General features: G+C 36.8%; 1 protein-coding gene and 1 long non-coding RNA gene across 3 annotated transcripts in view; one reads left to right on the forward strand and one right to left on the reverse strand.

Moving 5' to 3' along the window:
• LOC103672208 overlaps window positions 1-5,160 on the forward strand; it is a 51,959-nt gene extending 46,799 nt beyond the window's left edge. Inside the window, exon 7 of one of the 2 annotated variants that reach the window (XR_005832397.1) lies at window positions 3,939-5,160. This is a non-coding gene — a long non-coding RNA (uncharacterized LOC103672208). Of the gene's footprint in view, window positions 1-639; window positions 2,779-3,938 lie in introns of those variants that run through there. The other variant, XR_005832396.1, reaches the window with a different exon arrangement.
• LOC103672209 (leucyl and cystinyl aminopeptidase) overlaps window positions 1-21,586 on the reverse strand; it is an 89,997-nt gene that overhangs the window by 67,101 nt on the left and 1,310 nt on the right. The window lies entirely within an intron of this gene.

Below are 21,586 nucleotides of genomic sequence, written 5' to 3' on the forward strand. Positions count from 1 at the left end.
TCTCTGTTAAATAAATAAATAAAATCTTTTAAAATATATATATATATAACCCAGTGAGACTTTCACAGATAATACCTCTTTCCCCTATGGTAACTCCTGAGACAATCTAGGGAAAGCAATTTGGTTTATAGTAAACTTGACATTATCTAGTCATCATTCGCAAGTAATCCTGCCAGCTTGATTGTTTATCCAGTCCAGGCTTTCTTCTTTGGTAGCCACTGTCCACAGAGTCGTGTTTATAATTAGACTGTGCAGTGTTAATTACGCTGGCGGCCCTGCCAACGTTCTACAGAGCACACAGGGAGAGATCAAAACAACCATTCCCAAATCATGAGTCACCTCACTCTTTCCACACTACAAACCCCTGGCGGCCTCTCAAATCTGGAAAATGATAGTTGTCCACACGACATGCTTATACGGCCTTTCACATTTGGGATGAAATATGAAGTTTCAAAACCTGCTCCACACATTTTTCTAGATTTTTTCTACCTTTTAATTCTGTAACTTTTTGCTTAGTACAGAATTATAGTTTGAAGGTGAGAAGGTTTAGAAAAATTTCAAGGCCTGGTTTAACCTATAAAGTAGGGAAGTTCTGCATAGGTAAACTGTAATTATAGATTTTCCTTCACATTTAAACAGTTTCTTCAAGGAGGGGCTCTTCTCTCATTCATCTTGGTATCCCTGGTGTCCTGCAGGGAAAATAGCTGTAATAAATGCTGAAATGAAAGTAGAAACACCCAACACATTAAAAGTAAGTATTAATTAATGAAAATTACCTCCATGTCCATTCATAGATTCTCTAAGGGCTAAAGCCAGGTTTACTGAAGCATGGAGTAAGATAGAATTAATATGCTAGCTATGAGGTTAAGAAGGTCCTTCCAACACCTGCTGCAGGGCTGGGTCCTAAATCGGCAGGGCTTAGTAGTACGTCAGTGATTATGGGCTTTGAGTCACTGCATTTCATTTCTTCTGGACACTGATTCTTTAGACTTCTTATTACATTTCCTCCTCTCCCCTCAAAGCCGGTGTATAATTTAAATCAATTACGGTTTAGGAGGTATACAGTATAGTGCTGAGGACCCTGTGGATTCTGGTTCTGGCTCCACCACTTGGTGTGTCGTTGGGATCTCAGTTTTCTTACAGGTAAAATGGAGATAATGACTGCCCTGCCTGCTTAGATTATCACAGGGGTCAAATAAGATAAATGGGTCATAACACTTTGCAAACTGTGAAGTGCTACGTTAATAGTTTAATGCTCATATATTAAATAATTATGATAGGAGTTTCAAAATCATAAGCAAATAAACACATCTTTTACTTTTCAGCCAAGCACACTAGCATTTCTCTTTAAGACGCGTCAGTACAATTCCCCCCCCACACCTTTTACTATAAAAGATGATGCTTAAATGTCACCCACAGCACACATTAGTAAATAAATTCATAAAATGAGTAAAGTCAGGAAACCCCATTTTGTCTTCTGTGCCACAAATACCAAATGATAACAGAAGCCACAATTCTGGCCTCTTGATGTCTTTTAAGATCAGCGACAGCAATGCCCACAGAGGATGGCAGCCGGAGTGGAACAGCATAACTTGAGAGAATCCTATCTGTTTCACAGAGATTTTAATACACAGGTTTTATATATTAAGTCCTCTGACTTGAGATATTTGCCAAATGACTGCCTTGATTGTAAAGACACTACAACCCTTCCCAAAATATCTCCAGGGATTAAGCGTATCTAAAGGCCATGCTCATTTCCTACAATCGCATTTACACAATAAAACTCAGATAACCAATGACAGCTACAATTTATAAGAAGGCAATTTAAATTTATATAATGCTCACACTTTCTGATTAAAATAACCTAAAGGGCAGCCTTACATAGCCATCAAATTTACTTTACCGAACTAAAACACTCAAGTCAATCAAATTTTCCCCATCCTCAAATTCTACACCACATTATATTCCCTGAGTCTAATCACAGCTGCTATTTTCTGTGCAGTTTTGTAGTCCTATAAGCAAAAGTCAACGTGCAGCAGGGAAGAAGCACAGAAGATGAACTGGCTGGTTTGGGGCTGCAGCTATGAAGCGCATCATTTTAAACACCAAGGAGAACATTTAAGATGAAAAGGAGGCATTCTACTAGAGAGCCAATGACCCAAGAGTATCAAACACAAACAAGGGTTACGCTACATAAAGCAGCCTGCCGTGAAATGCTTCGGATATAGAATTTAATGTAAAGGATCAAGGAGAAACACCTGTGGTTTAATACAAACCTTAATTGTAAAACAAGAAAAAAAATGAGAGAAGAGTCGTTTCCTTCAGTAAAGGAAGGAAATTTTTTACGTCAACAAAGTAGGTGTGCTTTTAACTCAGGTCCACCTAAACCTCCAAATTAACCAATGTTCTCCATTCCCCTCGAAAGACATTTTCTGATGCCAAGTGCCCACTAAGTGCCGAAAGGGCTACTGTCTAGAAGGTCCAAGCACTACGCCCCCACAAGAGCAGCTGTATTCTCACCAAGGATCGCTTGTTCAATCAATATACGCTTGCTAAAAATATAATCGCACTTAGGTAATAATTATTGCATTAAATGAAAAAAAAACTGTTTCTGTGAAAACTGAGCATACAGCAGAAAGACTCTACAAAAGTGAGTCCCCCAAATAACATGGCTGCCAAATTAAGTATGAGCAAGTAAAACAAAAAGATTGGGGAAGGAGGGCCCTACAGAAGAATTTTTGCCCCCCAGGCTTCAAAGCGTCTAAGTTCTCAAACCACTTGAAAAAAAAAAAAAATAATAAGGACCTGGAAATTACAGATGTATCATGGGTAGCACGGAAGAAATATGAAGAACTCTAATCAGTGGACCCACATGCAAATAAAAGTTTAAGTCAAAAAGACAATATTAGTAACCAAGTTTACATATTTTGACTTGAAATGCTAGAGCATTGTATTTTTCTTAACAGTTTCCATTCTTAACCAGGTTTTCAAAGATATTCATTATATTTGAGATCATGTTACAGGAAAAGGGATCTAAATCTAAGGTTCACCCTAATAGTTCATCCCGACAATCAAGAGCACACACACATCTAAGTTCCCCCAAATACAAATCATAATATGTACATCTACTTGTGAATGTCTAAAGAATAACTTTACTATAACACTTAAGAACTGTGCTCTGCAGTCATACTTACCGATGAGTTTAAACCACAGAATGTTTAAAATCATGTCTCACCAATACATGTCAAAACTTAAAATATATTCTTTGACCAAGTAACTCCACAAGAGAAATGCATCCCATGAGTAACTGCAGAAAGATGTATGTATAAGAATGTTTACAGCAGTCTTGTTTACACAGCAAGAAAAAAGAAATGACCTAAGTATGGAACAATAGGGGACGGGTATGTTCATACCTAAGCAAATAATAGGCAGACATAAAAATTATTTACATCATAAGTTATTTATTTCTATTTTAAACATGGAAAGGTGTTCAAAATACAGTATTAAGAGGCAGGTTACAGAATTTTAAATAAGTATTCATCCAGTTGGATACACTGTAAATAAAACTGTTATTACTAGTTATTTCTGGGAGGTTATTTCTGGGTATGTTGGGTGTTTTTATTATCTCTATTTTCTACTTTTTATATGTATAGAAAAAAGGAAAACCCTTTCAAACATGTACAGATCATACTTTAATTTCTCAAGATCTAAAGTTAATGAACTGATGAAAAATTACCAACACTGCTGGGGTGTTTTAGAAATGGCCCTGGATGGTGAAATCAAGAAACCTGGAAACCAGGCCAGAATTTGCTACCAACCTCCTCCTATTAAGAAGTGGAGTCTCTATTTCCACCCCCGGATCTAATGGCTTTAAACCTTGCTTCCGTCAATGGAATGCAGAAGTGACCCTATAAAATTTCCAATCCTAGCTTTAACAGGCCTTGTCCCTTTCATTATTTCTCCTCTACTGACCTGGGAGCCCCATGAGAATAAAGCTGAGCTACCCTCCCTGTGGATGAGGAACCACGTTGGAAAGACAAGCCCAGCAAACAGGCAGCACCAACCACCAGATATGCCAGTTAAGCTATTTTAAACCTTCCAGCTCCAAATTAAGCTGCTAAATGATGGCTGCTACAAGTGACCTCAGGCAAGACCAGTGGAAGAAACATCCAGCTGAGCCCAGGACAAACTGTTGACCTACAAAATTGTGAGCAAATAAAATGGTTATTATTTTAAAGCCATTAAGTTTTGTCATTTGTTATGTGGCAATAGATGAATGATTTATCTATCATTCACACAGTAAACTTTTAATATTGTGGTATATAATTCTTACAGACTAATCTATCCCCTCAGATAAAAATTGAGATTACACTGTACACACAAGTCCTCTGATTCTATGGGATCTTGGAAAAGGGAACACAAGCAAGACCTCATGGTCAGACTTCAACTCTGACCCATTAGAAGAGAATACCTGGTATTCAGAACGCACAGCACTCTTTATACAAAAACTGTGTGCAGCTGTGGGCTTTTCCTCCAAAGCGCACGGGCCTTCATAGTTTCTTAGTCCCTCATCGACATATGTGAGGATGCTCTGCCTTGGGTCTTAGTGCAGGACCACATCAGACAATGAAAAGGTAAGACCAAGTTCATTATCACAAACACCATCTTAATGCCACCATCAGTAATGATGATGATAAAAACCAACATCCACTAAGGGCTTTAGCATGCACTAACAATGAGCTGGGCACAGCAGAGTAGTTCAGAATGTCTCTGAAACTGGAGTATTCTGTCACTTCCTGTATAACCTTGGGCAAGTTATTTCATCTTTCCAAGTTCAGTTTGCTCATTTGTAAAACGGAGATAATAACAGTACCTATCTCATTGAGTAGTGAGAATTAAATATGTGTAAAGCATTTAGAACAGAGCCTAGCACATAGTAAAGTGCTAAATAATTATTAGCTTTCAGTATTATTAGTCAGCATTTTACATATGTCATCTCATTTAATTTAATCCCCACAACATTTTATAGATGAAGAAGTGAGAATCAGAGAGGTTAAATAACTGGCTGGTAAGTGGCATGGCCAAATTTCAAACCTACATTTTTCTGACTGTAGTAGCTAAGCCCTTCTAGGCCATGTGCCATGACTTAAGGGTGACTAACATAATATAATAAAAAAACATTTAAAAAAATAATAAAATAAAATAAAACAGCCCAGGGAATGTCAAACCAGGTCCCATGTGCCAGAGAAGTGTCCCGTCTTTGCAGCCTCTGGATCTGGGCCGGGGTGGTCACAGAACCACCTCTAGGCCAGAGCTGAAGAGCTACAGAGAGGGTTAGGATAGTGCCAGAGATTGATACAACTACCACCATGTGTCAGACACTGACCCCACAGTTTCTACAACTCTCTCAGCCGGGCATTTAGTAGGTATTCAGAAAGCTCTATTTGATTTTGCCCAATTACATTCACTGTTACGACTTCATCATGGGCAGCAAACTAAACTTTCTCACACTCATTAGGATTATGAAATTATCCAAATATAATACCCATTTTACCGAAACTTTACCTTTTTGCTATTTTAGAAAACTAAAAGCTTTTTATGAGACCCTCTAAACCTACTATATTTTACAGATAATTTTCGTTCAAACTTATTCAGCTGGTTAGTAAAAATGAATGAAACCAAGATTTCTTTTTTTAATGTTTAAATTTTAACTTTTCTACAAGGAAATTGGAAGTGAAACTATGAGTGAATTTAACCCACAGAACTGCTCAGCTAAGTTTAGTTCTACCCAAATTCAGCTCAATGATTTTGAAAACAACCACCTTCTCAGACTTACAGGAAATGGTTAAGCAACCTCAGAGAAGTCATTTCTTCTTGTGCCATGGCAGACAAGTTTTTTGTTTGTTTTTTTTTTAATGAGTCCTTTTCAGATAATAGAAGTTCGGAACACTGTATAAGCACTCATCAGCCTAAGCAGCAAATCTACAACATGCTACAGTTATTACTTTATTTGAGATAAACTTTTTCCTCCAAAAAGAGCAAAGAACTAGGTTTTTGAAAAAATGAGTTTTTACATTTCATAATAAAACAAATTCTCAGGCTTTAAGACTAAACCAGAGGAAGAAAAATGAACATATTAAAATGATCAGACAGGCTGACAGTTCAAGACTGAGCAACATGGTTCCATCCTGATCTCAGACAAAACAGAGACTAGATATGATTGAAAAACTTATATTTTTAGGGAAATTTCTCATGTTGTACTACAGCTGATTTTTTTTGAGAAAATCTATTTCCTGTCTCCTCCTACCCTGTAGTATTAGTTGAATCCTCATACAGGAAAACATGGTACTTGCAATGACAGAATCTGCATAATCGATAAATATAGACGTTTTCTGGCTAAGAGATGAAACTTTACCAATTTTTAAAATTTTTTAATGCAAGTATTTCTAACACATTTTATTACTTGCCCATCTTCTTACAAAGACTGGTCTCAACACAGTCATCACTGGGAAAAACTCACTGTCCTTAACTGATAAAAGATATAGAAAATGATACTCCCATACCCCAAACACCAAGTTGGCCAATTTGCTTAAAAATACATTTCAATTAGCAACTTAAAAGTTTACAGCAAATCATATTGTGTGGGATTTTTTTTAAGTTTTACTTTAGATTTCTTCACGTTCTGAACCAAGTTTCACTGCAGCTCTTTACTCCAGCTGTTTTTTAGGGGGTTTACAAGCTCAGCTGAAGGTCAATTTTGATTATGATTCACATGTCAGACAATAAATATTTCTTATAAACAAATTATTCTATTTGAAGAACCCACAGAAAAGAAAGATTGAGAAAAAAAAACGAACAGTGCCACAAGGACCTGTAAGAAAGTAGCAAAAGGACTAACTCATATGTAATTGGGAGTCCCAGAATGACAGGAAAAAAAATACTGAGACAGAAAAATTATCAAGAAACAATGGCCCAAAACTTTGCAAATGTGGCAAAAGACATATATTTATAAATTCAAGAAGTTCAATGAAAAAAAAAAGTCCAAAGAAACCAAACCAAGACCCAAACAATCAAACTGGTAACAACCAAAAGTAAAGAAAAACTTGAAATCAGCTAGGAAAAAAGTGATATATTACATATAAGGTAATACCACTTCAAATTACCATGAGTTTTTTTGTCTTTGTTTTTGTTTTAAAGTGAACTCTACCCCACGTGGCTCAAACTCATGACACAGAGATCAACCGTCTCATGCTCAATGGACTGAGCCAGCCAGGCGTCCCACCATGGGTTTCTTAACAGAAAACTATGGAAGCCGGAAAATGACAGAGTAACATCTTCATTGTTTTTATATATATGTTTTATATGTTTTATATATGGAACTATTACATATATAATGCATGTGTTATATACAGTACACATTTGTGTAACCTTTTATTTATACCTTTGTGTAAACATGTACCCAGAATACATAAACAACCCTTATAACTCAATAACTGGGCAAAAAGATTTGAACAGCCATTTCACCAAAAAAGGATGAACTAATGCCAAAAAAAATATGAAAATGTGTTCAACATCAGCAGTCACCAGGGAAATGCGATTAAAACCACATTGAGATACCACTATGCACACACTAGATTGGCTAAAATTTTAAAAAGTAATCATACCAAATTTTGGCAAGGATGTAGAGAATAAGCACCCTCAAACACTGCTGATAGAAACGTGAAATGGTAAAACCAGTTTTGGGGTTTTATTTATTTATTTGACAGAGAGAGCATGTGAGAGAGCACAAAGGAGGAGCAGCAAAGGGAGAGGGAGAAGCAGGCTCCCCACTGAGCCTGGAGCCCTATGACCTGATCATGACCTGAGCTGAAGGCAGACACTTAACCGACTGAGACCCCCAGGCTCCCCAGGTAAAACCAGTTTGGAAAACAGCTGGCAGCTTCTTAAAAAGTTAAAACATAAGCTACCAGATGACCCTACTAACCATCTCCTACATGCTTAAACTAAGAGAAACAAAAACAAATTCTCTACACAAAGACTTCTATTTGAGTGTTCGCAACAGCTTTACAATACCTCAAAACTGGAAACAAACATCCATTAGGAGGTGAATGGACAAATGATATATCAATACAATAGAACACTATTCAGAAATTTAAAAAGAAAAAAGAAAAAAAGAACTACCGATATTACACGGATGAATTACAAAATAAATTATACTGAGTGAAAAAAACAGGCCAAAAAAGATAATGCATGATTCCATTTATAGGAAATCTATAAAATTCTATTTACATAACATTCTATAAAAGTAAGGGCGCCTGGGTAGCTCAGTTAGTTAAGCATCTGCCTCCCTCTCCTTCTGCCACTCCTCCTGCTTGCATGCTGTCATATAAATAAATAAATTCTTAACAAATTCTATAAAAGTAGAAAATAAACTAATCTGTAGTAACAGAAAGCACGTTAGTGATTGCCTAGGAATGAGGATGGAGGGAGGGATAAATTGTAAAGCTTTTTTGTTTTGTTTTAAATTTAAAAAATATAACACCAAGAATCAGGAATATGCAACACTTTGGTACTCTGATTTTAATTAGAAGAAGGCCAATTTGAGAGGTTTATTTGAACAATAACTACACATTCAACCACCAGACTTCAGGACTCTGTTATAAAATTACTTTTTGTCCACTCACACAAAGAAGCATAAAAGGTCTCCTGTTTAAAAGTATTCCTGACCCTTATAAACACCAAGAGAGTTAAAGGCTTTCTCTTCAAAATTAATAACTATTTCAAAGTACTTTGAATGTGTTAGCATGGGTGGGTCTATTATCTATTTTTCTAGAACTCTAGTTCAGGTTGGCTGAACTTATGTGTACATGCCAGGGGTTCCACGTTTACATGTGATCACAGCTTCCATATGTCTTATTTTGGGGGCAAGACAGTTTTAAGTAGATCAGTCCTAGTTACTCACGGCCCCAAAGAGCCCAGAGGAAAAAAGAGGGTTGACTTCAGTTCTTTAAAGGTCTAGATCATTCTATAATGGGGCAGGTATGGGACAAAAGGTTTTGTTTCATTCTGGACTCCACAGATCAAGACAAGCAAAAAACAAAAATAATTTAACTTTGTAGGCCTTTAATTCATTATAATTAAGATAAATCTAAGACCTCATTCAAGGGCTGAGAAATGAAATAATGGGTCCATATTAAGTGTATGTTGAAGGGAGGGGTATTAGGAAACTGGAGCGTCTTGTTGAAAACTCCTGCAGGTATAAACAGAAAATAGATAAAAATCAATGTTTTAAAAGATACTTTAATCGTTTTTTTTTTAAATTTGTATACTCCCTAAAATCATCCAGGTCTGAAATAAAATGACCTTAGAGTCCTCAAATAACCATGGCATCTGAGGTGTGGCTCGTCAGATATGCCTGACTAGAACATTTCCTTCTCCTATGACCTAGATCTTAAGACACTTGCTGCCCAGTTTCATCAGCTCCACTTTCCACCTGCTACAGACCGAAGGTATTCCTTTCCGGGCCCTGTAAAAGGCAGGTTTAATGTTTAAAGTCAAGGTGCAGCAGGCATACCCCTGGGAATCCCCGATACTCTTTTAGTGGCCTTCAAGGCCAAAACTGTTTTCATATTGAGATGTTATTTGCCGTTTTCACTCCCATTCTCTCATAAGTATACAGTGGAGTTTTCCACAGGCTACACAACACATGACACAACAGATTGAACACAAGCAAATCTGAAAATCTAGTTGTCTTCTATTAAGTCAGACATTAAAGAGATTCACAACGACGTAAGATAATTGCTCTCACTGATTTGTTTTGGAGGATAGCTATTTTTCATTCAAAAATGTCATTTATGTTAACATGTAAAAGTTTTTCTTATTGTTAGTATGAAATCTACTAATTTATTAATTTTTATTTTTTAAAAAATTTCAGTGCTAATTCCTAGTGCAGTAAATATCTAGAGATATAGCCCATATAAACAAAATCACTTAGGGGGTCACAATAATTTCTAAGAGTATAAAAGAGGTCCTGATACCAAAAGATTTGAGAAGCATAACTCTTACCTTCAAAGATAAAGAAAAAATTACCAGCTCTCCAGATATCATAATTCAAGCACTGCAGTTCCAGGATACTGTTTGAAAAAGCATATAGACTAAATACATTAAGTAAGAAAAAAAATATATAGGAGGTCCGAATAACTGTATAGCAGGGCAGAAAGGGACAAGGGGTTCTGAATCATCCTGGATTCCTGGGTCCAGAAAAAAAGAACTGAACCATTTATGTTCCTTTCAGCATCCTCAGGCAGAAGGAATGTAGATTCCATTAATTTGTGCCTATGGAAAAACACAATCTTCTTTACCTTGAGATACACTATCTAAAAGGAGGGCTCCCTATTGCCCCCAAAATTCATACTTTGAAGTGTTATCCCCCAATGTGACTATACTTGGAGACAGGGCTCTTAAAGAGATAATTAAGGTTAAATGAGGTCATCAGGGTGGGGCTGCTAAGACTGGTGTTCTTACAAGAGAAAGAGACACGGAGCTCTGCGCACAGAGGAAAAGCCATGTGAGGACACAGCAAGAAGGTGGCCATCTACAAGCCAGGAAGGGGGCTCTCACCAGAACCCAACCAAGCTGGCACCTTGATCTTGGACTCCTGACCACAACTGTAAGAAAATAAAATTTCTTTGGTTTAAGCTTCCCAGTCGTATAGTTTTTTGTTACGGCAGGCTGAATTAATACACTGCCTGTACCATTTCTATATACAACTCCATAAATATATTGAGTAAGTGGGGGGGGGGTGCACGTTTCTTTTAAGGGTGAAGGAGATGTTGAATAAACGTCTCCACAGTTTACATATCATAATATATGTTACTTGGCCACGAAGGAGTTAAGGTTTTGCTTTTCTCAAAATGTCATTTAACTTTTATCCTTTAACACCAAGATAGAAACAGCCATGTTTTCCTCCTGGTTGGTGTCATGTCTGAAATTCATGCTTTCATAGCTCAGCTCATACTGTACTACAGTAACTCAGACAATTAGTTATTCTGTTGTGTCAACTAACAGAGAACCCTGCCTTTCAATGGCTTTGCCGGAGTGACAGCCACAACATAGCCTCCCCTACTTTACTCCATCCATGAGGCCACTTGAATTCTTACGCAGACCAATTCATGCCTTCTTACCCATTCTGGGATAGTAGGAAATTCCTTTTTAAAAGTCCCATCTAACTGAAAATTTAAAAAAATAATAAAAAATAAAAAAATATATGTATTTTTTAAAAGTCCCATCTAATTGGCTTGGTATTTGTTTTTGTGGTTCTCTAATGAAGGACAAAGTACCCCAAGAACAGGTCAGCCAGAAGGCCCACAGCAATGCAGGAAGAGAAACTGATTTAACTGCATCACTCTGGTCTCAAAAGCAAAGCAGCTCTCTAGCGAAGCAATAAGCACAGAAGATGAAAGAAGAAGGAAAATAGTGGGTCATTCTTTAATTTTGATTCTGAAAATACTTCAGAGTAAGAGATTCCCTCCTACTAACCTTCATCTTCCTTCCCCTCAAACGCTAAGACATTTCTCACTTGGCACCAACTTCCCTGAACAAAGCACAGGGTCCGAAACACAGCAAGTATTCAAAAGGCATTTCAGTGGAAAGGAAAGCTGAATGAACACTGAAAAGAATATTCAGAAAAAGTGATTTGGAATTACTCTGTTTGCTAGAGAGAAAGATACAGAAAAAAGAAAAGAGCGCTGAAATTAAACTTTACTTGAAAAAAAAAAAAAACACAACCCAAAATTAGAAGAGTAAAAACAAGAACACAATTGTTACTTAAAGTTTGTTTTGGAGTTGTGTGAAGTCCTCTTAGTCTCAGGTAACATTTAATGTGCATCTAACACGTGCATCTAACATGGGGGGTACTATGTCGGGTGCCAACTCTGGTAGGAACCAAATACAAGACAGCTGTGTTTTCTCTGTCATATGTAATTGATGGTTCCTGGCTGAAGACACATGTACATACATATAGAACTGGAAATGTGGTTTTTACCATTCAGAAAATGGAGTCCTAAACAAGTGGTACCTCTGCTTTCAGAATATACCATCTATGCCTTTTTGGACATTCTTGGGCAGAAATGTGAACTCCAGTAACTTATTCCTGTGGGAAAACACTCTCTTCTTAACGCTGAGGTTTCCCAGGAACAACTGTGGCTCAAGGGGAGGAATGCCTCTACTCTGTTCCCACGCAATCCACCCACCTAGCCACCAAATACTTACAGGATTACTTCTTACCTCCCTCACCTTGCTCTTTAGTCAAAATCACTACCTTATATGATTCAGAAGTTCAGAATATTATCTTTGTGAGAAAACAAACAAACAAACTGACCTAGAGACTTCTGGCAGGGTGGACATAGCGAGGTAAACTGCCGAAATTCACAGCAGATTCTCAGAGCCAAAAAGGTGCTGCCAAGTTACATTCATTCAGCCAAAATGATAATAAAATAAGGGTGTCACTGGTACTAGCAGAAATTGAAATTCACTAGTAAAACTAGTTTCTTATTAAGCTTCTGTGAGAACACAAAACAGGTATAAGCGAAACACATTACAGACATGTCTGTCTGCATTCCTGATGCCTACGAAGTACAGGCAATGTTACCAGTTAAAGAAGTACATTTATTCTACAGCTTCGTGTTAACACTACCCCTTTTGGTCTTAAATTCCTAACTATTTCAACCCCACCGAAGAGACAAAATATATTTAATGCCTGATTTAACACTGAAACAAGATCTACTTGTATAAATAGCAAGGTGTTGCATATTACACTTGCTGGAAGGAACCAGAAAAACACATATAAGCCAGAATTAAACTGAATGTAGAAATGAATAGTTCCTCTATTCTTAGGCAACACTTCCCTGAAAGTGTTACAAATGCATAAACGTTAATAAATATGAAATGGAAAGAATCCTTCAACACTGGCCTCGAGCCATTAGTAAACAAGATACAAGAAGTATCATTTGTTTCCCAATTTTCAAAATCTCATTATGGCAGGAATATGCCCAAACCACCAAGTCTCTTAGATCTCAGAAAAGGTTTTGAGTTTCCACACACATTTTAGTTTTTTAGCGTAATTTAGTAAAACATCTTGGTAATATCTTTAAATAAGAGTCACAGAGCTAGTGAGTGAGGAGCCAGGATTTGAATGCTGGCAGAATGAATTACTCTTCACCATTACGCTACACTATGCAGTAGTCCTACAAAAAGAAGTTGATTCATGGTTAGATCTCTAAAAGGAAAAAAAAAATAAAAGTATAAAACCAAATATATTTAAGGAAAGCAGTGTGGGATAGGACATGTGCTCCTCCAAGTCTTACCATTTTCAAAGAGAAGGTACTAATTTGTGTGCTCATACACAGTTTTTTTAAAAATTTACTCTGCGGAATGTAAGTTTTCCAAATGCAGAGGCCAAAGGCAGAGACCACACTTTAAGAACAAAGCTTGGAACAAGTTAGCACATAGTGAAGGTATTTTTTAATGTATTTATTTGAGAGAAGTAGCTATCTTTTTAAAAGCTATTATCTTTTTTAAAAGAGATAAGTGGGGGCCTGTCAAAAACAATTTGTTAAATACTTGTTAAGTGACACAGTTTAAAATGGTATGCAAGAAGAATTTGTATTAAAATATTCCCTCTATGCTTCTCTGACCCCAACTGCTGACTCCCCAAAAGAAGAATGGAGCAAGGAGAGGTGGAACACTAATTTTGGTTTGCAATATTTTTAGTCTTGATGAAAATAAGAGACAAAGAAAAGCTATTAGCAAAATGTAAAAAGAAACTCAAAATAAAAGAAAATAACAAAAAAGAAAATAATTAAGTACATCCGAATCTCAATATTACCTGGTTTCAAAAAAGTAGATTTAAGTCTAAAGCATTCATCTTCTAAAAAAATTTTTGTACAATAAATTCTGTGTATATATACATATGTACTCCTGTATTTATTTTCTTTTGTTGTTAGTTAGAATGAAATTAAAAAAGAAGCAAGGGAAAATGTAAAATTTACAGTAATGTACAAAGTCCTAATAATAATCATTTAATTCTACTGAACAACCACCATTCAAAAACATTGTCGATTCCACAGAGGAAATGCTCTAGTTAAAATTCTGGCTAGAGGACACCTAAAACCCATCAAGTTAACAAGTGTAACATGATATCCCATGGACTAAAGAATACAAACAGTGCAGAATACTGTCATAATGAACAGAATTCACACTAAGGTATGCCAATCTCATTCCTTTAAAAGTTAACTAATATCTTTTGGGTAAAAATAAAATTATTGAGCTTAATTTTCAATTTCATTTTCCTTTTCTAAGCTACATCACTTACTATAACGTTTATATTTACTTCAACTTGGCTTCCAATCAAATTTATAATCTTTATCAGATATAGTATTTTTTTTAAAAATTTCCTCTGTAACATAGGTCCTACAGCCCTTGACACAGCCCTTGACAATCCTCAGGAGACCTCTGAGAAAGACTTAGCTGTAAAAAGGAATTGAAACTGTTAATGATGCCTAAATATTTGTGCTCATTAATCTCCCGGGTAAATCTACATAACTGCAAATACTTTCTGAAGAGCAAAAGCTAGAAGTTTATTTTTAATTCCATGAACTATTTGGCTATAGTTTCAAAAGCATGTTAACCTATCATAATTCTTTATTTAAAATGAAAAATGGGTTTAGGCCTAAAGAATACCTGTGAGTGATTTAAAGAGAATGCATAACACTGATGGAGATCTGCAAAGAAAATGTATGAGAACTCTTCACTGTATGCAGAAAGCTTACGAGTTAGAAAATACCTCAATTGGGGAATAAATTTGGTAGAGCTGATGTCAGAGAAATTTGAAAAAACTATTTTGCTGAAAATTTTGAAATACTTTTCCATCTGACTCATCAGACTGATAAAATACAAGGGAGATGATAATCTTGAATCTTCATAGCAAAAACGTTGCCATCAGTTTACAACTTACTGAGGGTCCATTTGACTATCATTAAGTCATTTACGAATATATGATGATGATCCAAAAGTCTGGGATTGTAACCACATTTTTGTCTACCAATAGTCATTGTCATTTCATTAGCTGCCAAGAAAAGCTTCTGTGCATGAATTCTTCAAGTCTTTATCTCAGTAGTGTTTCCTGAATTGGCAATTAATTAAAATAGAACTACATACCCAATTGCGATGAACTGCATTGGAGCAAAGTTAAGCCACACGTTAGTGAACATTTGCTTATTTCTATCTAATTCAACACACTATTATCTAATCCCCAAATCAGGCTGGACCCTCCCTTTATAGTCAATTATATTTCTGTGTACTTCCTCCGAATGAACACTTACCAAGCCTCTCAGTAGCAGAAGTGATACAGACAGAAGTGAGGCTGCTGTTCTAAAAAGCAAAGCATTTCTTAGTCCCACCAACACTCAATACTCTACACTTAGTCTGAATTGTTTTCTTAAATTAGCCACCCAACCTAGATACTAAAAGGACAATGTCAGTGGCCCAAAGGGCTTAGGTGCTCAGCATTTAAAGGGCAGAGAAAATACTGCTAATACGTATAAAGGGGAATGAGCCCAAACTCACCGACATTATTTTGATAAATCTTGAACATACTAGTTCCTTCCACCAAGCTCCAAGGGCCACAGCAGCCTCCCTTACTTAACTGTTGAGGACATTTTGACAATTATGGAATGAGAAGAAACTAGACAAGGATTATACTACTTCTGTCTTCAAATCATACTACCAGTACCAAGTTAAAGAAAGATCTTTAAAACATTTAGCTGTCCTCAATCACTCCCACTAATCACCATGCATTTTTCCTCTAAAAAGACTTTAGAATGGTGTAATGCTGCTGAGATGATGACTGTTCTAACAACTATTTTAAATCTTATGAAATAACAGTTTCATGTCCAGGACAGTGAATGACACCTGAGGCAGCTGTCTAAGAGACGCTACCATGCAGCCCTGGGCATTATTTGCTGCAAGGTCCAGGAAGGAAAGGAGCACAAAGGTACCCATTCTCTCATTGCACTTCCCATTCTCCTGTTAGCCCAGCTTATGAAGTTCTCCCCACAGAAGCATCAGGAAGCCTTTACCTCCTTTCATCCCAGATCACTGGCTTGGCCTCCCTGGATAGCACCAGGGTCTAGAGAAAACTCTGGACCACTCAATCCCTCCATTTACAACAAGTCCAAACAACTAGCTTAAGTTTTATTTGGTGGCTGCATTCTTGAAGTATGTGGAAGGAATGCTCAGGAGACCCTCATTAAGCAATGCACACTGAAGGGAAAGAACTTCAAAGGGTCTTTTACTATTGAACTTGCTTCATTGTTTTTTCAAACTCCCTTAGAAGCCTGAACTTTCTGTATTTGGTAAATGAACTGGTTTCTTCCTAGTTTAGATGCTAAGGTTGAAATTTTTAAAAACTAAATTGGTTCATTGTTCAATCATGAGCATCAGTAGAAAAGTGAAGCAAGGGGTGCCTGGGTGGCGCAGTCCTTAAGCATCTGCCTTAGGCTCAGGGCGTGATCCCGGTGTTCCAGATCGAGTCCCACATCGGGCTCCTCCGCTGGGAGCCTGCTTCTTCCTCTCCCTCTCCCCTGCTGTGTTCCCTCTCTTGCTGGCTGTCTCTCTATCACATAAATAAATAAAATCTTAAAAAAAAAAAAAAAAAAAAAAAAAAAAAAAAAAAAAAGAATGGAAGTTCACTTAAAAAAAAAAAAAAAAGAAAAAGAAAAGTGAAGCAAAACCAGGCACTAAAAAACAGTAACTGCAATCACGATGCTCCCACAAAGTCAATGGCTCTATATACCTCTTAGTAATGCTTTTCTTAAAATCTAAAGCATTCGGGAAAGAGAACAGTTTTTTTTTCTTTTCTTTTCTTTTTTTTTTAAGTAGGCTCCACACCCAATGTGGGGCTTGAACTCACAACCCTGAGATCAAGAGTCACATGCTTGTACCCACTGAGCCAGCAAAACGCCCCCGGGACAGTGAACAATCTTAACTTACAAGAGACCATGAATTTTCTGACTATGAGAGAGAGAAGTACGCAGTATGATTTAACTAGTGGCAAATGTTTCCTATCTCCTTCCAGGCTTCCAAATGCCAGTCTTAACTCACTCATCCCCTTATCCCTCAATTGCTTTTGTCCGACCAGTCCCACCTACTTGCCCATTCCAACCCCAATTCCTCCATCTTTCGACCTCATATATCAGTGTCCTGCTCCCCAAACTAAATTCATTTCTCAGTCAAAGATTTGCAAGGTTCAAGATATGACCATTTTGGAAATCTCTGCCTATCAGCTTCCCCCTTTACCTTAAATCTCTACATTTCTCTCATCTTCATCACTAATTCTCTTAAGTCCCAATTTTCCCTAAAGATCCTTGGGGTTTTGTTTTTTGTTTGTTTTTCCTAAATATCTTTGGATTCAAAGTCCTACAGGTACTCCCAGGACAATCACAAATGGATTAGAACGAATCAGGTTACAAGGAATCCTGACCATCCTTCCATAGACTAAGGAACAAAAACTATTTTGTTTCTGTCATATTTACTGCACACAAACTCCAGGGCAATGAGCAGCTTTCTTTATAAAGGCCACTAGATACACAAGTTGCTGAACCACCACAAAGGCTCCAAAATTTCCCTTCATTCCCAATCCTGGTTTCTTGTGATACTCACAAAAGGTACATATCTAGGGATTCAAATTAAAAAAAAAAAAAAAGACTTTCTGTGATTGCTCCAATAATATTATGGAGAGATCTACCAGTATTATTAGCTCTAGTTCCAACCTCCTACAGTTTCTACAGTTTTCAAGACATGAGGTAACTAACTGACAGAACACGGTGACACTGTCCTAACCTCAACTACCAGGAGCCATGGGTCTGATCCAGCTCCGTCACAACTTCAGGAGTAACCTTGGCTAAATTCCTTCATATCTCAATTTCCTACTACTTTCACAGAGAGGGTTCAGAACGCTGCTGTTTCCCAATAGGAGTATTACACTGAATCATTACAAATGTGAACTTAACTGGTGACAGATGTTACATCAACAGGTTATGAAGACAATTCTGTGCATTTATTTCATAATTAGAAAACTATCTTAAAGGCTTATTGCTTTTTTGTTTCTTCTATATTTCTTAGTTTTATATTAGCCTGAAAACAAAACTAGATTTTTTCCATTTCATTTCTCTTATTGAGGTCAGCATTATCTGCTGACAGGTTTGTGGGTTTCCTGCAAGTGTGTCCAGCAGAAAATCTACTTGTAAGTAGAGTGTTTGAATGCATTACTGAAGAGGAAATCACCCCTGGCTAATTTTCTGTATGATAATTTCCTTATAACTAATCTTTCTGGTTATGTATCTTTCAGCTCTCAAGGATCATCTATAGATAAGTGATAATCACCGATTTTAGGGACGCCTGGGTGGCTCAGTCAGTTAAGCGTCTGTCTTCGGCTCAGGTCATGATCCCGGGGTCCTAGGATCAAGTCCCGCATTGGGCTCCCTGCTCAGCGGGGAGTCTGCTTCTCCCTCTGCCTGCTGCTCCCCTTGCTTATGCTCTCTCTCTCTCTCTCTGTCAAATAAATAAATAAAATCTTTTAAAAAAATCACTGATTTTAATCATTCCTAAAATATGCTGTTTGTCTCAAGACAGACTTTTTTGGAAATTGTTATGCAAAGCAAAGGACTTTCCCCCACTGCTTTCTTTAAAAACTGGATAGTTTCTAATTACAGCATTAACCTTAAAATATTAAATGATGTTAACATTTGATCTCTATACAGTTCTATTTCACTTCACTGAAATAGAAAACTCGAGATAGAAGAATAAAAACATATTTTTACTTATATTCTGTCACCAGAGCAACAATGATCTTCCATTTTTAAGGATTTTCTTTCAATGTGGTCATTTATCATAGAACAAAAGAAATATATATATAAACAAAATGTGGTAAGCTCATATTTTTGACAGATGATGCTAATTTTTTAAAAAAAGAAATGTATAACTATAGGACAACTGTTATTAGCAAGATCAAAAGATGAAATCACAATTTGATACTGCCTTACGACCCATGAATATTGAATTTGTTGTCCAGACTTCCCATTTTGGAAGCTGGGTAATATTTCCAACCGGATGCCAGTCTGAAAACAAAAACAAAGATAGTTTGTAAGACAGGTAAATCCCCTTTGTTTGATTATATACCAGGGACGTAATGCCAAAGTGATTCCTGGGAACTTTGTTCATAAGAAAAAAATGATGAATGTATGTATATATCAGGGAAAAAAGTCCTTCTCCATCAGTATGCTTCCAAATCCTCAATTTGCCTACCTAATAAAGTTCTCAAAAGCTCTCTTCTGGTAAATACTTCTGGTATCCTCAAAAAGAAGTCGCACATTTCTAGCCCTGAGCTCTGAACTCCTTGATCAGATTCTAAGACTGAACCTTGGCATTTACAGTCCTTAACGTGCATTTAAATATTCTCAAATACCCTAATCCTCCATGTAAAGGAGAAGAAATAAAGAGAAATAAAGCTGCACCGTCATCAAATAACTACTTGCCCTAATCTAGTACATCTATCAAAAGATCTAGGGAGTTGCCATCATTTTTTTTTTTTTTTGTAATATATAAATCACTACTTCCTAAGAGTTTCACCTCTAACTGCCTAACAGGACATAATAGTTACTGCCAAACCAATCTTGAGTACTAGTCCAGCACACCTTTCTCCCCATAAAAAAAATCACCAAGAAACCAAAGCCAGACTGGATATCCAGTCTGCAGTGTAATAGTCAACAGTCCCCTCCCAAGGGCAAGATCAAAAATCTCTCCTGAGCCAAATGGGAAATCCTGGCACTAAGGTCCCTTCTTATAAAACCTTTCTGGAGATAAGCATATTAAATAGGTTGAAGCAGTGTGTTATCTGGATAGGTTAACATAAGATATTCATCAAATGAACCCATTATCAGCAGGTACAGAGCAGGGCCCAAGACCAATGAGCCATAGGAGCAGCAAGTTTTGATGGAAAACAGGGAAAGCACAGAAAGCCCTACCGGAATAGATGAGTTCTGAGAGTCAAAAATGACAAAACAGAAATTAAATTTCCTCCTTTACAAATTTCTAGGTCAGAGGGTGAAACCACTGACAACATTTTAATTGAAAGGCAAGTGGTTCTGAATTGCTGAGACTGGTTTTGCTAAGCTCTCACATCTCTCTCTATAAGCAGGGATGTATGAGAAAGTGTAAGTGGTGAAGATTTTATTAGAAGAGGGAGAATGTGCAACAAAAGCCAATATCAAGCCTAATAAATGCTGTAATTATAAATTCTAGGGATAATGAAATACTCTGCACCAAAACACCCAGACCTAGAGAAGAACTAGCTGTAAGTATCCTTTGTACTCATTAGGATTAAGTACAAAGATAAACATACTTAAACAAGTCCCATTTAAAGACACTAGAAAAATTCTACAGCTATCCTTCAAAAGTTCTGAAATAAATAAACAGTACACCTTAAACCTGAAAAGCACCTCAAATTGCTAGGAGCTAATTTTTGGTTGACTTTAGATGTTGTAGTTTCTATTTCCTTGTTAAAAGACACTTAGATAAGCCTTCAACAAGTGATTTACACATTAACCAAAATGATGCACGGTCAAACTGTTTCCAGCAGTTTCTGGAAGACAGATAGGAAAAGAATTAAAAATCCAATCTCCTACACAGAAGTTGAAGCATTCCGCCTTCTTTGTTCACCTCTCTGGGACTTTTCCATTGCCCCCTCAAATGTGACAATCCGCAAATATTAACATCTAGAGGAACATATTTTAAGAGGGGAGAAAAGACGCCAGTTGGAGGTTTTGAGAATGTACTTTAATTCTGTAGGCACAGGTCCACCAAATCAGCTAGCACTAGTCTTGATCAAATCGGTGACTCAGCCTTGCGGGGAATTTTTTTAAGTGAAAGTTCACATTTAAAATCCTACAAACATGGAAGCTCTAAGTATTCTACCTAGGACAAAGAAAAAGCCTTGGAATATTCATTTGAAAGTATTTAGTGATTTGTATTAAACACATTTTACACTAGTAAATACTAGATGGTTTCTAAGTTTACTTTCAGCCCTAGTATTCCTTAATTCTCTTAGTAACTTTACCAGACTATTCTTAGAGGCTTCGAAATTACAAATAGAACCTGAATGAGAAAGAAAATTCAGAATTAAAGTTGCCATCATTAAGCCTAATTAGACAGTACAGACAGGAAGATGGCAGTAGAATAAAGCATTCTGAATTAGGGACAGGGAGAATATAACGAGTAATTTGCAGTCCTATGAATGAAAAAGCATACAACAAAGTCTGGCTAGGGTTTGGGATAAGTGGGCAATGTCTCTACCTTGACTGGCAACTGACCCACCTAAACCGGTGTAGACGTTCGCTTCTATTAATGCGACAAACTGTCTACCTGAAGTAACCAACCATCTGCAAGGAAACACATGTCAACTATAGAGTGAATCGTCTAATTTCAGTGTGAATTCTCCCCTACTGGCATTCTTTCTACTTTCTGTCCCAGA

This window comes from Ursus maritimus, unplaced genomic scaffold, assembly GCF_017311325.1.
Source record: "Ursus maritimus isolate PB19 unplaced genomic scaffold, ASM1731132v1 scaffold_5, whole genome shotgun sequence".
Lineage (NCBI taxonomy): Eukaryota > Metazoa > Chordata > Mammalia > Carnivora > Ursidae > Ursus > Ursus maritimus.